Raw genomic sequence first — 21,856 nt, 5'->3', positions numbered from 1 at the left:
CGCTGTCCTGCCGTCGGAACAGCTGCCATATGGTCCTCTGCCAGCTCGATGGCCTGATCCAGCGACGCCGGGCGATGGCACTGGACCCACTCCACTGTTCCTTCCGGAAGTCAGGCGATGAATTGTTCCAGCGCCACCAGGCCGATGAGTCCCTCGGCGTCGTGGTTGTCGGCTCTCAGCCACCGCCAGCAAGCATCCCGGAGTTGCTGGCCAAACGCGAACGGCCAGCCGACCTCCTCCAGGCGCAGCGTGCCGAAGCGCTGCCGTTGCTGCTCCGGGGTGTGCCCCACATGTTGGAGGACGGCCCTGCGGAGGTCAGCGTAGACCAGCCAGCTGCGCCTCGCCCGTTAGCAGGGGGAGGAGGCACACCACACGCTGTTCCACCGGCCAACTCCATGCCTCTGCTGCCTGCTCAAAAAGAGTGAGGAAGGCTTCGGGGTCGTAATGCAGACCCATCTTCGTTAGGGTGAGGTGGGGAGGGTCCGTGGTGATGGTGGACCCCGCCGATGCGAGCAGGTGCCGGAACACCTGGCGATCTTCCCTGCTGTGCCAGCACCAGGGCTTCGAACCGTTGTTCCTACTCCTTCTGGAGGGCGACCAGCGCCTGGTGCTGGCTCTGTTGGGCCGAGGCGAGGGCATGGACCAGGTCCTTGAAGGCGGAGGACTCCATAGGGCTGTTCTCTTCTGTACTCCGTTCCCGGGTTTCAGCACCACTGAAGAAATAGTTAAGGTAGGTGGAGCACAGAAGCATGGCAGGCCAGAACTGAGTTCGCAAAAACCCTTTTATTTTAGTTTTTCAGCTTTACATTTATTCTCCCATGCTTGCGCGCGCGCACACACACACACACACACACATGTGTTCTGGTTGGGGGAGAGCTCCCTTCCTCTGCTCTCCCTCTCCTCTTATGGGGCGCGGTCACTGGGGAAGACACACAAACAGGTTATTTCCCATCAGGTGCAGTGATTCTGCCACTTACCTTCCCTGACTCCGCTCTCCATTCACAGACTGACACTTGACCACGCCCCCGCTGCCACAAACACACAATACAAGTTACATGTATTAATCTAAATGTAGGTAAACAATGTGTTGTTTTTACTGTATATCCAAATGAGAGTCGCAGCTTACCCGTCTGTGTTCTCGCTTCCTGAAGGCTGATCTTGTGGCTGATTGTTTCGAAACAATCTGACTTTCAGTTGTTTGTTCAGTTCTCTGTTCATTCACTTCTTCCACATAAGGGTGAGATGTCAGCGTTATCCAGTTTAGAAATCAGACGGCTGCTCCACTCATTCTCTGTTTTTTCCATATGGAGTACTCCGCCATTACTGTTCGGCACAGGCAATTACTAAAACCCGGGACAGGAGGTCACTGCCCGAGCAATACATCCTGTCCCGTTTTGGCCCGGGTTTTAGTAACAACCCTTGGCTCAGTCTGGGAGGACTGGTGCAACTGAACTTTTCTTTTTAAAAAATAAATAAATAAATACTTTCCTTTTCTTGTAGGTTTTCTTTAATTGTTGATACTGCACCCTCTTTCAATACGGGCTTATAGCCAACACTTCTCAACAGATCAGAGGTCTCATACGAGTCTTCAGTAAAATGTGCAAAGCAGAGAAGAGACCATTTCAGAGGTGCCCAATGTGCCCATGAACTTCTCTCACAACACGTCCAAATCTTTGCAGTTTGAACGTTCTTGGACCATGAATGCAACGTAAATCCACTTTCTGTTGTGTTGTTGCACTGGCCAGCAACACATCTACATAGCATGGTGATAAATTAGGTCAAAATGGAGGATCGGAGTTGCAGTCAGCTCTGTGTTTTAGTATAGCGGAAATGGCGATGAGACTGATAGACTTCCTGCTGTGACATTATGGATGTCAAGGTCATTCACTCAGACCGCTACCTATATAAATCACTTTAATCATTAAAATTACTAGATTAGATTTATTGTTAGCACTTAAAACTATTCCTGTGCCATTCTTGAGGTCTCAAGGCATTTATAAACGAAAGTGAGGCCATGGTTCTGTGTATATGCTTTAAGATGATGTGGCTGCCAGAATGTCTCAATACATTTCAAACTATTTCTATCACTCCATCAAAATCTTTTTTTAAGAAGTGCACTCACTCACACGGCTGCTCCGGACTATAACTCCCAAGAGCCACAGCGCCCCTCATCTCCGGAATACTAACGAGGGCGCCTGTTTCTTATTAGTTAAGCACTGCTTCCCTATATCAGCTCAGCATTCACAAGCACACCTTGCGAAGTATCGTTCTGTCTCTGTACCTGATCATACCAAGCCTTCTGATCTCATGACTGACTTCTAGTGCTTAGACTTTTGTTTACATTTGTTTCCCGACTCCGTTTCCTCATCTGCCCTCTGATATCCTGTTTGTTGATCGCCTGACCCTTGCATGTCCCTTACTATGACTTCTGCATGCCGATTTGAATTTGTTTACAATTTGTGACGCACCTGCCTTCCTCTGCACTTGCATCAGTCCGTGCCTGCACCCTGACAAATGTTTTATTCACAATAATAATAATAAACTGAAAATATACAAATAATTTTCTGGAACCTGTTAAAGAAATATGCACATAAGTTACCCAATAATACACAATATTCTTTAGCAAAATCTGTAATTTAATAAAGTACTTGGGCTATAAATTACATAATGTAGCAGAGAACATCCAACTATCCATCCATTATCTGTAGCCGCTTATCCTATTCTACAGGGTCACAGGCAAGCTGGAGCTTATCCCAGCTGACAATGGGTGAGAGGTGACAGAGCTAACCACTACACCACCGTGCTGCCGTAACAGAGAACAACGTAGATATAAAAGCAAATTAACTATATGGTTAGGAACAAAAGTCTGAGACCACATTAAAAATCTGGGAATGTGGAAATTATCAAGGTTTTGAATTTTTCCATTGATCTCCCCGTAAAATATCTGGCTAGCTCACTGTCAGAGTGAAACCATCTGGCTGCCATATTACCACGTACATCAGATCAGTACAGTCATATCTCTGCCTAGGAAGCTACACAAAACTGGACATGTTAATTATACACACGTGTGTATGGGTGCATTTGTGTGTGTGTCAGTCAGTGTGTGAATGGTTGATTTTTGTAGGGGTGTTTGTGTTTTAATCATAATGTACAGTATTCGGTACATTTTATCACAATGGATACATTCAGGAAGGTTACTGCAGATTATCATTATAAATCTAGTTATTTGACCAAATAGAAAATGCATAGGCAATACATCCATAACAGAGAAGAAAAGAAAGTGTACATTACATGACAGAACAATTATGAGATGGAGATGGGTCAGAGTCCACAAAAGTAGTCATTTCCTGTTACCTGGAGGCATGTAATCAGAAAATAATAATAAAAATAAATTTCTACTGCACAGAATGAAAAATGAAATGAAACTAATCATAAAATAATGGATGGAACAGAGAGTTACATGTAGATATTACAAATTAACTATTTAGAAACAGACTGATGGCAATATCTATTTATAACTATCAAACAAAAATAAGATCAATATAATTCAATAGTATAAAAAAGGCAATGTGGGTGAAAGAAAATGAGATGAGATATTAGTGAGAGCTCTGAGGAATAATCTGGAAGTTAGTGAACTCTATCAGGATCGATTCATGTGTGATGTGAATTATGACTAATAAATACTGTTAAGACATGACTGTGAGAATGAAGCGAAAATGGCAAACATGAGAAATTAATCCTGTTTCAACAACTGTCGAAAGAGATACACTTTATCAGAGAAAAACTGAAATAATCTCCATAAAAATAATTATAGGAGTAAAAGAACTGTTCAAAAAATGATCAGAGACTGAACTGGAAAAGGGAAAAAAGCAACAATGAAGGGGAGCGCAATAAAGATACCGTATGTAAGGAACGGGGGTAAAGTTGAGAAAATAAGAGGAGGTGATGAAAGCAAAGTCAGGAAGTACTTTTGTTGGGACAAATTAGATTGGGTACGACGCTTTAACACAAAGCAAATACACATGGTGTGTGTGGTAATATGACGGCCAGATGACTTCACTTGTCTCTACAGCAGGGATTGGGCTATGAGCTCTCCAGATGTTTTATATGGAGATCAGTGAAATGTTTGCATATGTTCCACATTTAAAGTAACTACAGACGGAGTCCTTTTTCACCCTAAAAGGAACAATAGACATTAAATACACAAACTGCACACAGTCACTTTAAACTGTGCACGGACACTTTATTCTCTACCTCTTCACACCTGCCTCCATAGTTCTGCTGCTGTTTACGGTACGTCACACTGTCTTTTGGCAGCACTGTTTTTGCAAGTCATTTTATGTTATGTGTCATGTTATGTTACATTAGAATGTGTTATGTTGTGTTATGACATGTATGCTAGGCCAAGTTATGTCACGTTGTGTATAAGAGGAATAAAGCACTCAAGCATGTACAGTTTTATGGAAAAATAATCAGCTCTGGGCTGATAACGACTTTGTCATTGATTATTATGAATGCAAGAGTTTGTGTTTTGTCTCTTATGCAAGATGTCCACTTGCAAAACCTTCACTGAAAAATTCATGAACATATTTTCCAAAAATGTTTTTACCCCATGATACCTTAACAAGTGTCATTAGACTTGAATTCTAGGTGAATTTAGAATAAAAAGACTTTTTGAGATCAGTCCAGAAAAATGATGGAGAAATTCTGGTGTGTGATTTTCACACCTACACTACAGACGCAGTGGACTGTATAGAGACAAGGTTGAAACAAATGCCAGTATTTCTACACTATTTATAAACAATGTGTAACATTATTTTCTATCAACCCTAGTTTCTGGTGACTCCAGCAGTCTCCTGTCTGAAGAGCAGCTGCTGTGTTCGATCTGTCTGGATGTGTTCACTGATCCACTCAGCACTCCATGTGGACACAACTTCTGTAAGAGCTGCCTTACACAGTGCTGGGAGAAGAGTCAACACTGTCACTGTCCATTATGTAAAGAGAAATTCACCAAGAAACCTGAACTGAAGATTAATACAACACAGAGAGGGTGCAGATCTCTTCAAGAAGAAACGTGGTCCTGATAAACCTGAGGTTCTTTGTGATGCCTGCACTGGAGAGAAGCTGAAGGCTCTGAAATCCTGTCTGGATTGTTGTGCAAGTTTGTGTAAAACTCATCTAGAGTTTCATAGTAATATGCCCAAACATAAGAAACACAAACTAATAAACCCTGTGGAGAACCTGGAGGACTACATATGCCAGAAACATGAGCGACCGCTGGAGCTGTTCTGTAGAGATGATCAGACGTGTGTGTGTCAGTTCTGCACTGAGACAGACCACAAGAATCACAACACTGTTCCTATAGAGGAGGAGGGCGGAGAGAGGAAGGTGAGAAACACTGATTAACATCAACTTTAGACATTATTATAGAAAATACAAATTAATTTATCCAGTGGTAGAGCAAACTGGAAATTTCTGAGATAAAATTCCAGGACAAAGGCACAAAAGTATTAAAAATAATACCAATTATTTATCTTGTGCTCTGTCATCAGACTCAGCTGGGGAAAACACAGACAGATGTGCAGCAGATGATTCGGGACCGACTGAAGAAGATCCAAGAGATCAAACATTCAGTCAAGCTCAGCAAAGTGTGTGGAAAATAGTTTATGTATTGTTTGCTTGAATCTGTAGAAATTAACAATCCGCAATAAATATTAGTTCATTATTCAGTGTGATGTAAAGAAAGTGAAAATGTGTTGCTCCTTTAGAGAAGCACAGAGAAAGAGAAAGCAGACAGTGTTGAAGTCTTCACTGCTCTGATTCGCTCCATTGAGAGAAGTCAGGCTGAGCTGCTCGAGGTGATGGAGGAGAAGCAGAAAGCAGCAGAGAGGCAGGCTGAAGGACTCATTAAAGAGCTGGAGCAGGAAATCACTGTGCTAAAGAGGAGAGACACTGAGCTGGAGCAGCTCTCACACACTGAGGAGCATCTCCACCTCCTACAGGTCAGTGTTCCTCTCTCTGCTCACTGGCAATGCAGAACATCACAGAACAACACTCACCATGCTGAGGGATTTCTCCTCTCTCCTGCTCTACTGTAGATTTACTCCTCCATGTGCAGCCCTCCACACACCAAGAACTGGACTGAGATCAGTATTAACACTGATCTGAGTGGAGACACTGTGAGGACAGCTCTGTCTCAGCTTCAGCAGACTCTGAATGAGAAACTCACTAAAACACTCGATGACAAGTTAAAGGAAGCAGGTGAGAAACTTGTGTTTTCTTCGCACAAGTCTATGATCACATTTGTTCATTTTTAGCTTTGATTCAAATCCTGCAATAAAACCATCTGAAATCTAATGAAAGTGATGTTTTGTTGTAATTAGTTTCCACAGAACTGAAGAGGATTCAGCAGTATGCAGGTACAGTGAGGTTTCTGTTTCCTCTCATATTAAAATGTACAGATCGTCATTACACCACTGCATCATCAGACTTATTTTCATCTGTAGATCTCTCCAGCTAAAAGGAAGTCTTAAAATGTCTCATTATCCTCCTCACTACACTGTGAAAACGAAAATGTTGAGAAAACTCAAATTATCAAGACATGATGCAATAGATTTTTGAATTTTCTCAACTTGACTACTGTCGTTGACTTTTACTAGTTTTCAAGTTTAGACGAGTTCTGCAGACTTTAATTTTCTTGTTCACATAATTTTGATAATCTTGCGAGGCTAACCATGAAATTCTTGCTTCAATAACATGGATTTCTATCTTCAACAAATACAGAAATTCCTGCTGAATAAACACACAATTCTTGATTCAGTGAGACAGAAATGTTGCTTTATAAATCGATAAAAACGCATGCTGCTGTAATAAATAAATTAATATTTAAATAAAAAGAGCAGCGCAAAGCATTAAGTTAACCAACACCATGTTCATTCCTCTTGGTAAACATTGTGGTGAACAGAACATGCATACATAAAATAATTGCCTGTCCAAGTGCATCTTGAAGTTGTAAATGAGCACTAATCACAATGAACTAGACAAGTTTAAAATTACACAAACATTGAAATTTTAATAGCAAACTTGAACAGGCAAAACACTGGTTATGTGCCTCTTACAAATCTTGTAAAATGATTGTGACAAACACATCCAAAAACGTCTTGAATTTGGATTATGTCGCACAACATGTGCATTTTTCAAATGCGTTTAAAGGTTTTTGAATCAAATAATTTAAGAATATAACAAAATTATAAAACTCCATCACCTCTTGTTAACTGACATCCAACAATACCAAAAATGTATATTTCACAGGCAAACTGGAGTTGCATGCTTAAAATGACTGCACATGCAAGATAGTCAGTCCCCCCAGGATTCCGCGGGCCTTTTTTGTGATTGTTGCAGGTTAAAATGTCTGATGTTGCGGGGGGTTTTCCAAAAAATTGTGATGAAAGTCGCGGTGTTTTTTAGGTTTTTGTTGCAATTACATTGCGGGAGGAAGTGAAAGTTGCGAGAAATTGTTGCGATTTTCTCTTTTTGTGATTAAAATTGAGTGATATGTTAAATATTAAGTTATTACTGAAAAACTATTGATTAAAAAAACAAAAGACACTGAGAAATGGTCCTATAAACAACTTTACCAATATAAAAGATTACCAGGACTACAAAAATGCAGAAAAATAGGCTTTACTTATCCAAATGCACCTGTTGGTTCAAAAGTTAAAGTGCATAGAACCTCACAGCACAACATGAAGTTACCTTAAAATATAATATAAATGCCTCAGCTTTCATGTAAGAAAAAAAAAACCTATTAATACTGTGTGCAGGCAGTCTCTCCTGAAGACTAAATTCAACAATAATTATAAACTAATAAAATAAATGGCTCAGGCTTCATAGAAGAAAAAAAAACCCAATTTGAACAGAATCTCACAGTATGATACTGAAGCTGCCTAAACAATGGAAAATAAAATATAATTTTGGCCAAAATGTTGGACTCCATTAATTTATTGTATTAAGTAAAAAAATAATGTAAAGTGCACACAGTCCTTCACTGTAAACATAAATTCTGTTACTGAAAGTGTGTTAAGCCTATATAAACACTGACTTGCACATGCTCCTTCTCTTGAATGTATACACGGAAGTAAGGCAGAAGGTAGTTTGTCGACGTCACCTCAAGACGACGCCAACGATTGGTCAAATTTGCGGGAAAGTTGTGGTGATTGCAATTATATCCAACACCGCCCTGAATTCGCGGGGATTGGTTGAATTTGCGTTGAAGTTGCAAATCGCAACATCACGAAATCCTGGAGGGTCTGGATAGTGCATACACCCAAGTTTTACTTGAGCACCAACAACAAACGAACAGTGGAAACACGGTATATGCACCTCTTGGGAACTGGCAGCTGACATCTCCAAAAGTTTCATGAATCTTTGTTTCAGAGGCAGAGATCTGCATGCTTAAAATGACTAGCTCACAGCAATAGCTTTGTTTTGAGACCCCTTATACGCTGTGAGCATCGAGAGCCAAGCTCAAAAAAAGATAGTCTGAAGTGCTTCAAAGGTATACCTCATCTCCTTTGGATAATCAATGTTCATGGCATGCAGAAGGCCAAAGAGGGATGCAAAGGCAGTACTGAGGTCTGGTAGGTCATGGAGCACAATGCAGGGGTGATAGCGTTCCGGCGCCGCGCCAGATTTCTGGCGTACCGCGGCGCCGGAAAAAAAAAAAAAATCTAGTTCGCCCATTATCCTGTGTCATTCTGAGATGCGCAGATAGACAGTAAAGGGAATTCGTTCAAAAATAGGCAGGCCCCTCAGTGCTGCTGTCTTTCGGTGAGACACAATGTCCGATGTCTAACAGTACCCAGTGGAAAACACACAAGCATATCAATTAGTATAGTGCCAAAGTGAATTTATACAAAATGCAAAAGGAAAGAGGGAAAGAAATTCCACTGCAATCCTGCATTAATTTGTACTTTTACAAATCAGAAATACTGTGATCATTTTCTGTTTCAATTCAGAACACCAAAGCAATGACTGGTACCATCAATTTTTACTGATGCATTTCCATCAAAGCATTTTTTAGCTTTTCTGTCTCTCTGGAATGAAAAAAGTATATTCATGCTTTCCTAATAATCCCAGGCAAATATTTCACATTTTCAACAAAGGAAAGAGGCATGGGCGGTCACGTCTTCTTTGGCTACTGAACACAGCAAGTGCTCAAGCTTTGGCAGTTGAAAAGCATGACAGGTTATTTTCCCTCAACTTATGAATGCTTTTAGCTTCAGGCACATCACTTACCTGTTCATCAAGGTTATCAAGGAGGTGTTCCATCTTCTGACCAAAGCCTGCCTTCCCTAGCCCGGTACAGTCTAAGCAGGCGAGGCACATATTTGTCAAGGGATGTAGTGAAAGTCCCCAGGAGGTCTTTGCTGGTGATTTGATTAAATTCTTCAGATATATGAACACAAACAATAAAATAATATAACCGGACAATAATTATTCTGTTAGGGTTTTTTTTCTTAACAGAAAATTCCTAGGAAGCTACAATACAATTACTCTATAAAAATGTATATCATTTAGTTTTGGCAAAAAAAGTTTCATTAAGTTTCACTGGCATCTGTAAAGACAAATCTTAAGGACTAATAATTAACCTGACTAGGACACATCAATCGTTTCCAATTTAAAAGTTGAATTAGGGGACATACTCCTTGGGAGGACAAATTCTATTACAATTTGTGGGGCTGATAATGTAGTGAGTTGGAATGTGTGGAGTGGCCTGTAGTGGTGGAGTGGTAGGGCGGGGTATAGCAGGGGGTTTTCTAGAAAAATTTAATATGAGGGCTCTCACCATGGCCAGGGGGGATGGCCATGTGAAGCATTTGAAAAATTGAGGCTACAATTGGACATTCTGAGAGGGAAATTGTAACAAACTGTTTATTTGTCAACATTGAAAAAGAAAATAAAGCTGTCACAAAACACTTGAATCAAATTCTAATACCTCATAATTCAAATTCAAATGAATCAAATGTAAAAGTATTAAACATTCACCAGAGAAATCTGCTCTTTTCTTATACTAGAATAAGGTAGAGTTAGTTGTTCAAAATAAAAAAATAAATTAAATAATTCCAGAGCAAAATTATTTTCTTTAAAAGGAAACTAAAAAAGTTGGAATCCAACCCAAATCACAAAGTTTGAAACCATGCAAAAAAATGTAAGCGTGCTTAAAAAAATAAATAAATAAAAAACTACTGATACTGTTCCTGGAACTTGGCCTTTTTCTCATTTTGCTTTTCCACTGAACACTCAGTGCCTTCATCAGAGCAAGACATCTGGTCTTCTTTCGTCACGGATTCCGCGACGCCGCTGTAACAGCACTCAGTTGGCGCGTCCTTCAATGAGCGCTACAGCTTCAATGAGCTTCAATTGGTGGCACAGACCGATCCCTCGATTGTCGCGATCTCGCCATCGGAAACATCTTTATCCGCTTTGTGACAGAAAAAAGAAGTCATCATCTTCTGTCCCAGACAGTCTTTGGCTTTCTTCCATTTCGTGCCGCTGGATGACATCTTTAAATGCCCAAGTGTCGTCAAAAACAACTCGCAAACTTCTTGTCAAAAGCTCCTGCGCCGGTGGGTGAAAGGTCATTCAGTCTCAAGAAATCTCGCTCGACAAGTCAGCTGACCTTGTATGTAACCTATGTCAAATCTAGTGAGAGCAGCTGCAACAAGTAAACAACTAAACAACATGGCGCCTCGGTCTGGAAAATACTGATTCGGATCGTTTTTGCACCATTTGACGGTGCATCTACAATGATTATAATTACTCCAAAAATATTCCAATGTATTTGATGATCAGACACATTGTCACGTGGTGTTGCTGGGATGTTTTCATGGAGAAAAGATCGTTTTGAGAAAGATTGCATGTTGTGCAGTAGCATACAAGTGCATGGCCTAAGTGTGACTTGGGGTTCAATCGGCATTTCGGTAAGGGGCGCACGCCGAGAGTAAGAGAGCGCAGCGCCCCTGTTCCCCGGTTGAGACAAAAGCATGGTATAGTATAGCTTGCCAATATAGCTTATAACAGATCGCGCATTTCGTCAGTTATAGTCAATGTGGTAAAATTAGACCTACCCAATTACACACACTGCATTGAGCATTTGAATAATAAAAAGTTACGACATAAATGAGCACAATCTTACCTCCTCAAAGGAAAACAGCACAGGCCATCTCTCCTGGACCTCAGATACCATAGGCTGCCCCTCTACTACCTCTCTCTGCCTAAGGGAAAATGTCGGCTCCATCTTGTGCCACATCACTGTCAGGTTCTTTTTCTTCTTCATTTCATCAACCAGAGCAACTCTCTTCTTCAAGAGTAGAATCATCATGGTGGTGTGGATAATCTGGAACATGGTTGACCTCTCCATGTTTGGGCTTTTTCAGGGTGAACAGGTGGTCATCCTCATCTCCACCTTTTCTTTTCCTATTCACATCCACCTCATTGCAGCCTGCCTGGTGCAGCTTTGACCTGTAGTTTCCAAACTTGTACTGGATACTTTTTTCCATCCTTCGTAGCCTGTGATGCTACCTAGCTCCTTAAGAACCAGGGAAGAGGCAACTGATTGAAGTTCATCTTTGTCAGGGTAGCTTTTGATTTCAAAAATTGCCTGTGCAATTTTATCCAAAATGTCCATTTTAATGTCTCGTCACGTCAAGGCCCTTCTTTGACTTGTTGTACATCTCATTACCCTTACGCAATTTCAGTTCAACATCATATGAGAGAACTTGGGGATCGGGAACAGAGAGGGCCGCTCAGCAACATGCCTTAAATTGCTCTGCATAGAGTCTGAGCTAGACCTGAAATGCTCAGAGTGAACACTGGCTGTATCAAGAGCGGAGACTGAACCAATCGAATGGTCACTGGATTGGTTAAGTAGAGATGAATTACAGCCCCGCATAATATGCAGGACTGCACGCTCAGCTGGTAATTCAGACATTGTCAAGTTGCATAATGCATTGCCAACATCTGGATCCTCAAACTGGAGTGAGAAATCACCTTCAAGTCCAAGTCTCTCTTTCAGTCCATCAATCAGTTCACTGACAGATTCTGCTACAGCAAGCTGTATTCGTCTGGCTTCTTTGGAGAAGAAAACCACCCGAAGTAACAAAGTCTGAAAATAAGAGCGAAATAAAGAGCAGGAAATAGTCAGACTTGGTTCAAAAACATTTGACAAAATAAAGCCAAAGTCTTAGATGATCACAGCCCAGAGTGACGTCTTCAAACTGCTTTCTTAATCTGAGCAGCAGCCAAAGTATTAATTTTATAATAAAAGGAAAAGAACCTTGACACCTCAGTGAAGCTAGTATAAGCAAATGTTTAATACTTTAACTTGATAATTTCAATCAGTTTTCAAAAGAATAAATTAGTTTAATCTCAAATAATCAAGCAATTGCAGACATGTATATGTATGAAAATATAGATGTTCGTGTTTTATAACTGATATGGTTCAGCATGAACTGAGAATGAAACATTTTCCCCCACATGCATGGACAGTTAAATGACTTAAATAAGACAGAATGTTCTGAGTAACTTAAATGGATTTCAATTTAAGCACAATTTTGAACAATGAAAATCCTACAAAATCTTAAAACTTGGACTATTTTTCCACACATTTCACACATGAAAAGGTTAAATAAGATCTTTGTTGAATCGACCCTTTAGTGTAAACAGCTGGCACAAGGAAACATTCCATTCTGAGTTGCTTTAATGGAGATACGATCAATACTTTAGATCGATACTTTAGCTCGATCCGCCCACCACTAGCGTTTACATTCCTGCCGCAGCGTCTATTCGGGAGGCGCTGGGAAGACTGTGCTCTTCTCCTGGGCCCAAGTCTAACCAACTTCGAAGCCCCTTCACTTTAATCAGCGAGTTTCCCGCATGGCGCTACTAGGGTGACCAGACGTCCCGTTTTTACCGGGACAGTCCCGATTTGGGGTTGTGTGTCCCGAGTCCCGACAAAAGTCTGTCGGGACTCGGATATGTCCCGGTTTTCGCCACTCGCGACGTTTGCGACTGAGCAGCGTGGGAATCATTAGCGGAGAAATGTCTGCATTTACTATTTTGATGAACTGACAGGAATCGCAAACTTTCCTGGTTACTGCCCCCTGGCCCTGTGGCATGGGTGTTTATTTAGCCACATTATTCCAGACAACAGAACGGGTTGCCATGCAACAATAAAATAAACATTAACTGGCGCGAACGTTCTTTGTCTCGCAGCTAGCAGCAGTAATGCCGCAGCAATTATGCCGAAAAGAAAATGTACCTTTTCCAAAGATTTACAGGGCACCTACCCCTTCCTCCGAGAGGTGCAGAACAAAGCGCACGAAGCCGACTGCACACACTGTAAGTGTTTTGTTCTTGTACTGAGTTGGGTTGCCTATGTTGCAAATGCTGTGCGCTCCTGTGGGGGCTTTCCTCGGGCTGTCGCCCCTCTCCTCCTTTACTGCTGTTTTGTTTGAGTGTATATTTACGGAAGCCACGAGAGGCCCTTCATATACTCTTTTTTTTTTTTTTTTTTTTTTTTTATTCACCTTGTCATCCCAAGATAACGACATAATTAATTCAGGATCTCGAGAAAACAACACAACTAATTCGAGATCTGTAGAAAACAAAACCGTTATTTCGAGATCTCGAGAAAACAAAATTATTTCATGATCTCAGCTGGATCACTGTATCTCCGTAGGTAGAGACGGAGCCGGGCCAGTCTTCTGCGGAGGTGCCGCGGACTAATTTTGAAATTATCCCTTATTAAAAGACTTAATGCAATCTCTCCCTGTGTCAACCCCTGATCAAAATATTGCCTTATTAGGTGATCGATTATTCCAGACATTCTAATGACCAAAGTTGCGTCTATACAGAATGAGAAATAGCCCCAAAGTCAGCACATCACAAGTCTCTTGGCGCACCTGAATGAACCATTTCTCAGCTGTTTACTCGAGATCACAGAATAATTGTTTTCTCGAGATATTGGAATAACGGTTTTGTTTTCTCGAGATCTTGAATTAATTATGTCGTTATCTCGGGATAACAAGGTGAATAAAAAAAAAGGATTATATGAAGGGCCTCTCTCGGCTTCCGTAGTATATGTTCTCAAATCACTTGTCTCTTTTTTGTTTCTGTTTAACATACCATTCTGACAGTTTATTGCTGTGTTGAACAGCTTGTTGCACCTTCCATTAAAGTGTTCACTTTTGTCCACATCTTCTTGCTTTATTCATTCAGTTGTGGGGAATGGTTAGTCAGGTTGATTCTGACCGAGGCTATGTTGAGGTCACATATCTACTTTTGAAGTTCATGCTATAGTGCATACAATTTTAGAGATATAGCCTACATGTGCATATGCATTCTTCTTGGTGTTCTCACAAACAGGTGAAATAAATCAGTTTAAATTTGGCCTATGGACATAGCCTGGCCTATTCTCAGCCATTACAAAATCTGCTGTCTGACCATAATTTAACTGATCTGTATACCACTATGCTACTAGATAACAACATGCCTGTTTGTGTTATTTCATGTGAGATGTTGATAAATGTGAGCTTCAACAAAATGATAAGAGCACCTCTCTGACTGTCACGATTACGTAAAAAAAAAAAAAAAGGTGCGCGTGCACGAGCATGGTCGCGCGCAAAAGTGTCCCGGTTTCAGACTCGGGAAATCTGGCCACCCGAGTGTTTGTGCAAGAATTCTTTTGAGGGTCGCTAAGCTTGGAGCGCCGTCTGGAGCCTCGCTAACAATGTTAGCTTTGGTGGTCGGACAAAATGAACCCATATTTCGTTTGAAACAGTAAACTGCGCTTCACTGTTAAAATCCCGAGTCTAGTAAAACAACACTTACCTGCTTAGCCAAACGTAAACGGTGGCAGTATTTTAAGAAACTCGCATCCACGGTGTCCCACAAGTTGAGTCGGAGTTCAAAATGTCCGACCAGCAAGTGACTCCCACAGCTCATGTGGCCACTACGGAGTTTCCATCAAGGGGCTAAACGGAACCTCTCTCTGCTCAGAAACCGGTGTTTACCTGTTATTAAAATGCGTGTTAAGATATGTAAATGCTACAAATGATCCTCACTACTGGATGATGATTTAATCTTTTTTACCTGCAAACTCATATCACACACTGTGTGTTTCTCTCAGTGGATGTGACTCTGGATCCTGATACAGCTCATCCCGCTCTCATCCTGTCTGATGATGGAAAACAAGTGACATGTGGAGACAAACGACAGAAACTCCCTGATACACCACAGAGGTTTGATCCGAGTGCCTGTGTTCTGGGAAAGCAGAGTTTCTCCTCAGGGAGATTTTATTATGAGGTGCAGGTCAGAGGGAAAACTGAGTGGGATTTAGGAGTTGTGAGAGAGAACATTAACAGGAAGGGGAAGATTAGACTGAAACCTCAGAATGGATTCTGGACTGTGGTACTGAGGAATGAGAATCAGTATCAGGCTCGTGCTGGTCCCCCTGTCCGCCTCACACTGAGAGAGAAGGTGGAGACGGTGGGGGTGTTTGTGGATTATGATGAGGGTCTGGTCTCCTTTTATGATGTGAAGTCCAGATCTCATATCTACTCTTTCACTGGTCAGTCTTTCACTGAGAAACTCTATCCATACTTCTGTCCTTCTTTAAATTATGGAGGTAAAAATTCAGCCCCACTGATCATCTCTCCTGTATTAAACACTGAATGAATTTTCAACTCACAAATGTAATCATCTATTAAATGGTGAGAATAAACAAAAATATTTTACTTTTTCTGGTTAATTTTAGAAATACATATTCCCCTTTAAAATGCTGTACAGTTTATTTTAATACCTGGGTTTAGTTTTTTGCAGAAACAAATCATTTTACTCCTACTGTCTGTTACACATTTTGATTGTGGAACTTTGTCATTACAAATCAAATATTAATAAAGATTATTTCCAGTTCACACTGAGTTTTACTGCAGAATTTAATCTGATCAGTAAAATGGATGAAGTTCAGCTGCTGATGTCTGTGTAAATAAAACCAAACAAAACTGTTTCTCTTTCAAACCTCAAACATAAACTTGTATTTTATTTCGAAATAAAAGCGTCAGGGTTTTTCTGTTCTTCCAAATAGGAATAAATGAATCTAAGGTATTAGGCAGAGACCCGTCCACCCGTAAATTTGATGGGTGATTGCCGATTTCAACGGGCAAGTATACACACAGACGGATACTGAAACGGACGATAATGCCGAAAATTTTCGCACATGAATACTCCATGTCATCCGATAAATCCAGTTATGTTCCGCCCACACACGGACTGGCCATCGGGAGTAGCGGGAGTGGTGGGCCAGCGGTTCAGTGTGGGCCGGCGGAGAAAAAAAAAAAAAAAAAAACAGTTGCGCGCTGGCCTTTAATATGATAGCAATGTTAACAGTTTCTTTAACAAACTGTTAACATTGCTAATTACAGTTGCGCGCTGGCCTTTAATATGATAAGCAATGTTAACAGTTTCTTAAAGAAACTGTTAACATTGCTTATCATATTAAAGGCCAGCGCGCAACTGTTTTTTTTTTCTCCGCCGGCCCACACTGAACCACCGGCCCACTGGGAAAACTCCCGCTACTCCCGATGGCCAGTCCGTGTGTGGTTCCGCCATCATTTACAAATCGTAAGAAACAGTTTAATACGAAAAATACTGAAAACTTGAAATGAAAAATCAGAATATTTCATCGCTTCCGCCATTTTGGCCCGCACTGAATCTTGTAACATGCGGACTGAATAAATCGCGAATTCTGATTGGTCGAAAATTGCCAAACACCCTGCGTTGTAGTTTCCTCTTTCTTGGCGGGAGAACCGCATTTTTTTTTGCTGACTCACTCTTCTGGATCAAGATGAATCCCAACAAACGCCCCAAATTGAATGTTACAAAAATTGATTCGTTTTTCCACAAAAAGACAGAAAAGGTATGTGTGATACATTGATTAACAAGGGGGTTTCATGGGGGTATGGTAAAATAGAATACTGTTGTTTTTTTTTTTATTAAATACTGTAACTAGATCAAAAGATTATATACAATTCATTGTTGTTTATTTTCTTTTCACTTTTGTTACCAAATCAAACACCATACATACATCTGATACATTCAGGAGTGAAACTGAAAAAAATACAAAGTAAAAATATGCAATATTTCTGATCAAAAATTACACGCCATTTCACCCTGAAAATGTCCTAGAATGCAGGAAATGAAGTCTAAATTTCAAAAATTTTCTGGGGGGGCATGCCCCCAGACCCCCCTAGAGGGACTTCGCGCCTGCGGCTCTCGTCTTCGCACCTGCGGCGCTCATCAGGATTATATTAAATATTATTTTTGACTGGTAATTTTCTTTTTCTGCCTAATACCCTAAATGAATCCTCAATCTGCACTAGATCCTTCCATCTGCTGGTAAAAACGTGAAATAATGCAGTCCATTTGGGTTGAAAATATTAAATTAAAACAAATATGAGATGTTAAATGTAGGATGGCAGAGGGGATTCTCATTAATATTCATAACATAACGCTACCTGATTGGTCAGTGACACGTTCCGGCTCTGACGTTTCATGTTGATGCACGTGACAGTGTTGTGACTGCAGTGAAAAGTCATCCTGAGGAGATTACACTGACTAGTTTACCTGATTCCCTGATTCCTCTATCAGAGTCATTGTCACTTCTTTCCTCATGAGCTTCACTGTGTTTTGTCTAAGAAGGTGACAGGCTGCTCGTTCACGATTTTGATCTTTTTATTAGGTCATGTTTTTGATTGATGCATATTTAAATACTTATTTAAATGAAAACTTAACTTCCAGTCAGGTCCATAAGTATTTGGACAATGACAATGTTTTGCTATTTTTCCTCTGTACACCACCACAATGGATTTGAAAAGAATCTGGAGAAATCTATGTACGCAAGAAACAAGGCTGAAAACTGACATTGGATGCCTGTGATCTTCAGGCCCTCAGGCGACACTGCATTAAAAGCAGACACCTGTCTGTGGTGGAAATCACTGTATGGGCTCAGGAACACTTCAGAAAACCGTCGTCTGTGAAAACAGGTAATTACTGTATCCACAAATGCAAGTTAAAACCAGATATAAACGATATCCAGAAACACCGCCACCTTCTCTGGACCGGAGCTCTTTTACAATGGACTGAGGCGAAGTGAAAAACTGTCCTGAGGTCTGACGAATCAAAAGTAGAAATTCTTTTTAGAAATCATGGACACCACGTCCTCCAGGCTAAAGAGGAGAGGGAGCATCCGGCTTGTTATCAGCGCACAGTTCAAAAGCCAGCGTCTGTGATGGTATGAGGGTCATTAGTGCACATGACATGAGTAGCTTGTACATCTGGGAAGGCATCATTAATGCTGAATGATATTTACATGTTTCAGAGCAATATGCTGCCATCCAGACAAAATCTTTTTCACACTGTAAAATTTTTTTTTTTTTTTTGACTACGGGCGAAAGGCGGGGTACACCCTGGACAAGTTGCCAGGTCATCACAGGGTTGACACAGACACAGACAACCATTCACACTCACATTCACACCTACGGTCAATTTAGAGTCACCAGTTAACCTAACCTGCATGTCTTTGGACTGTGGGGAAACCGGAGCACCCGGAGGAAACCCACGCGGACACGGGGAGAACATGCAAACTCCACACAGAAAGGCCCTCGCCAGCCACGGGGCTAGAACCCGGACCTTCTTGCTGTGAGGCGACAGCGCTAACCACTAGACCACCGTGCCACCCCATTATTCAGTGTGATGTAAAGAAAGTGAAAATGTGTTGCTCCTTTAGAGAAGCACAGAGAAAGAGAAAGCAGACAGTGTTGAAGTCTTCACTGCTCTGATTCACTCCATTGAGAGAAGTCAGGCTGAGCTGCTCAAGGTGATGGAGGAGAAGCAGAAAGCAGCAGAGAGGCAGGCTGAAGGACTCATTAAAGAGCTGGAGCAGGAAATCACTGTGCTAAAGAGGAGAGACACTGAGCTGGAGCAGCTCTCACACACTGAGGAGCATCTCCACCTCCTACAGGTCAGTGTTCCTCTCTCTGCTCACTGGCAATGCAGAACATCACAGAACAACACTCACCATGCTGAGGGATTTCTCCCCTCTCCTGCTCTACTGTAGATTTACTCCTCCATGTGCAGCCCTCCACACACCAAGAACTGGACTGAGATCAGTATTAACACTGATCTGAGTGGGGACACTGTGAGGACAGCTCTGTCTCAGCTTCAGCAGACTCTGAATAAGAAACTCACTAAAACACTCGATGACAAGTTAAAGGAAGCAGGTGAGAAACTTTTATATGATGTGTTTTCTTGGCACAAGTCTATAATATTTGATCAATTTTCACTTTATTTGAATCAAATCCTGCAATAAAACCATCTGAACTCTAATGAAAGTGATGCTTTGTTGTAATTAGTTTCCACAGAACTGAAGAGGATTCAGCAGTATGCAGGTACAGTGAGGTTTCTGTTTCCTCTCATATTAAAATGTACAGATCGTCATTACACCACTGCATCATCAGACTTATTTTCATCTGTAGATCTCTCCAGCTAAAAGGAAGTCTTAAATTGTCTCTCATGATCCTCCTCACTACAGCTCCCTATTACTGCCCTGCAGGGCCGGAGTTGGCCCCTTTTTCAGCCCGGGAGTTTCATGCCCAAACCCAGCCCACTTCTTCCATGGAGGAGGACTTTGAATAAATGAAACGGCAGCTAGCTCTTACAATGCCTTTTTATTGATTATAGTTCAGGCATACGTTGGTAAGTTAACAGAAAGCACTTCACTTAAATTATATGTTTAATTCAAATCAGATAAATATTTAAAAGGTTAAAAATGTGATAAAGATGAAAACATATTTACCTTTGTACAGGAGCAATAATTTGTAATTAAAATAATTTGAAATTAAAATTGCATTTTTCTTCCCAATGCTCTATTGTTATTGTTTAGATTTACACTAAACTCTTAAGTACAGGGCTCTCAATTTTTGAATGCAGGCAAGAGTGACATCCCCCCCCCTGGGGGGGTGGGGGGGGGCAGTTGGACGGGTCGCAGGAATGGGGGTCTTTCATTAATAATATTTTTAGCATTGTTATTAATAACTGCTCAGACTTGCAGAAGAAAGGATAACACACAGCACTGACAGTTCAACCAAATGCAAAGTCTTTATTCAATTTCCGTGTACTGAATAAGTGTGTGTGTGTGAGAGAGCAGAGAGAGAGAGATTATGACTGGTGTTGTTTATTTTAAGTGTTTGTTGCCTTTTTGGAGTCCTTCATCATTTGTGTTGTTGGCTCCCACTTAAAACAGTTCGGCTCAAGTCCAGCCATTTTCAGGATCATGATAGAGGCCAATGTCCCGTCCAGAGACAAGCTGTTTCGGGTTGAGGTTTTGTTCAGACTGACCACTGAAAATCCCCTCTCGGCATCAGCATTTGAATGAGGAAGCACCAAAACCAAGGTTGTTATCTTTGATAACCTCCCAAATTGGTTCAAGCCAGTCACCTTTGAAAAAGGAACCAAGGGCCTCGATTACTTAAATGTTTTCCTTTTATCTTAATAATGAGCAAGTCATGTTGTGTGCAAAAAATTTCTTACTTTGTTCTTTTTTGAGGACATTCTTCCCCAAAACTCCTCAACGTCAAAGGATGTTGGGTCCTGTAATCTGTAATAGTTGGACTTTCCTCTTCCCTATATCTTCCCCTGGAGTCACGCAGTTTCTATATATTATGAACAATAAAAAATTAATCTTTCACAAACGGGTCTTCAGGCCCGTAGCCAGCATTGTGGAGGGGGGGGGGGGATCTTTTTTCCCCCAAAAGTGGACTTCATCTGGCCCCCTACTCCCGTACCCCCCAAATACACGAGCACACTTCAAATCTTCTAATTTAGACATTTTTTTTATTCGTTATAAGTTCTCTGTTGTCTAACTTATTATTGTTATCTTCCTACAACTGTGCTGTGACTTCATTGTCTGTCTGTCGTTGCTCTCCCCTCCTCTGTCTGTCTGTCGTTGCTCTCCCCTCCTCTGTCTGTCTGTCGTTGCTCTCCCCTCCTCTGTCTGTCTGTCGTTGCTCTCCCCTCCTCTGTCTGTCTGTCGTTGCTCTCCCCTCCTCTGTCTGTCTGTCGTTGCTCTCCCCTCCTCTGTCTGTCTGTCGTTGCTCTCCCCTCCTCTGTCTGTCTGTCGTTGCTCTCCCCTCCTCTGTCTGTCTGTCGTTGCTCTCCCCTCCTCTGTCTGTCTGTCGTTGCTCTCCCCTCCTCTGTCTGTCTGTCGTTGCTCTCCCCTCCTCTGTCTGTCTGTCGTTGCTCTCCCCTCCTCTGTCTGTCTGTCGTTGCTTTCCTTCATTGTCTGTCTGTTGTTGTCTATCTCTGTTGCTCACTTCAGTTGTTGTTTATGGCATCAGAACACTCCTGATCTGCCCATGCTTTAGCATAAAAAACAACAATAATTTCTAATTGAGATAAATATTTCAAGTAATCCTGAGATTGAAATAAATATCGCACAGCCCTATAAGGACAATTGATTTAAAAATGCCCAAATGCAGCAACAGTGGGTGTTTTCACACACACTGGTCTGAACATTTTCATTTTTCAGCTAGTGCACACGTTTCTTTTCACTCTGATCCAAATGCCAAATCAATGACAGGGCGTCATGTTACCATGACAGGGCGTCATGTTACCATGACAGGGCGTCATGTTACCATGATGCCATGTTACCATGATGACTGAAAAACATGTGCTCTTAAAGTCTCGCATTTTACTGTCTTCACACCACACCACACCTCCGATTTCCCAAGCTGAAAAA

The 21,856-nt window shown here is 41.3% G+C and overlaps 1 pseudogene; it reads left to right on the top strand.

Annotated features, from left to right (window-relative positions):
- Positions 1-3,443: 3,443 nt before the first annotated feature.
- On the top strand, positions 3,444-15,738 carry LOC132893382 (zinc-binding protein A33-like; annotated as a pseudogene).
- The last annotated feature ends 6,118 nt before the right edge of the window (positions 15,739-21,856 follow it).

Source organism: Neoarius graeffei, chromosome 1 (genome assembly GCF_027579695.1).
Source record: "Neoarius graeffei isolate fNeoGra1 chromosome 1, fNeoGra1.pri, whole genome shotgun sequence".
Lineage (NCBI taxonomy): Eukaryota > Metazoa > Chordata > Actinopteri > Siluriformes > Ariidae > Neoarius > Neoarius graeffei.
The sequence above is the reverse complement of the archived record's forward strand: the minus strand, read 5'-3'. Positions and strand labels throughout refer to the sequence as shown.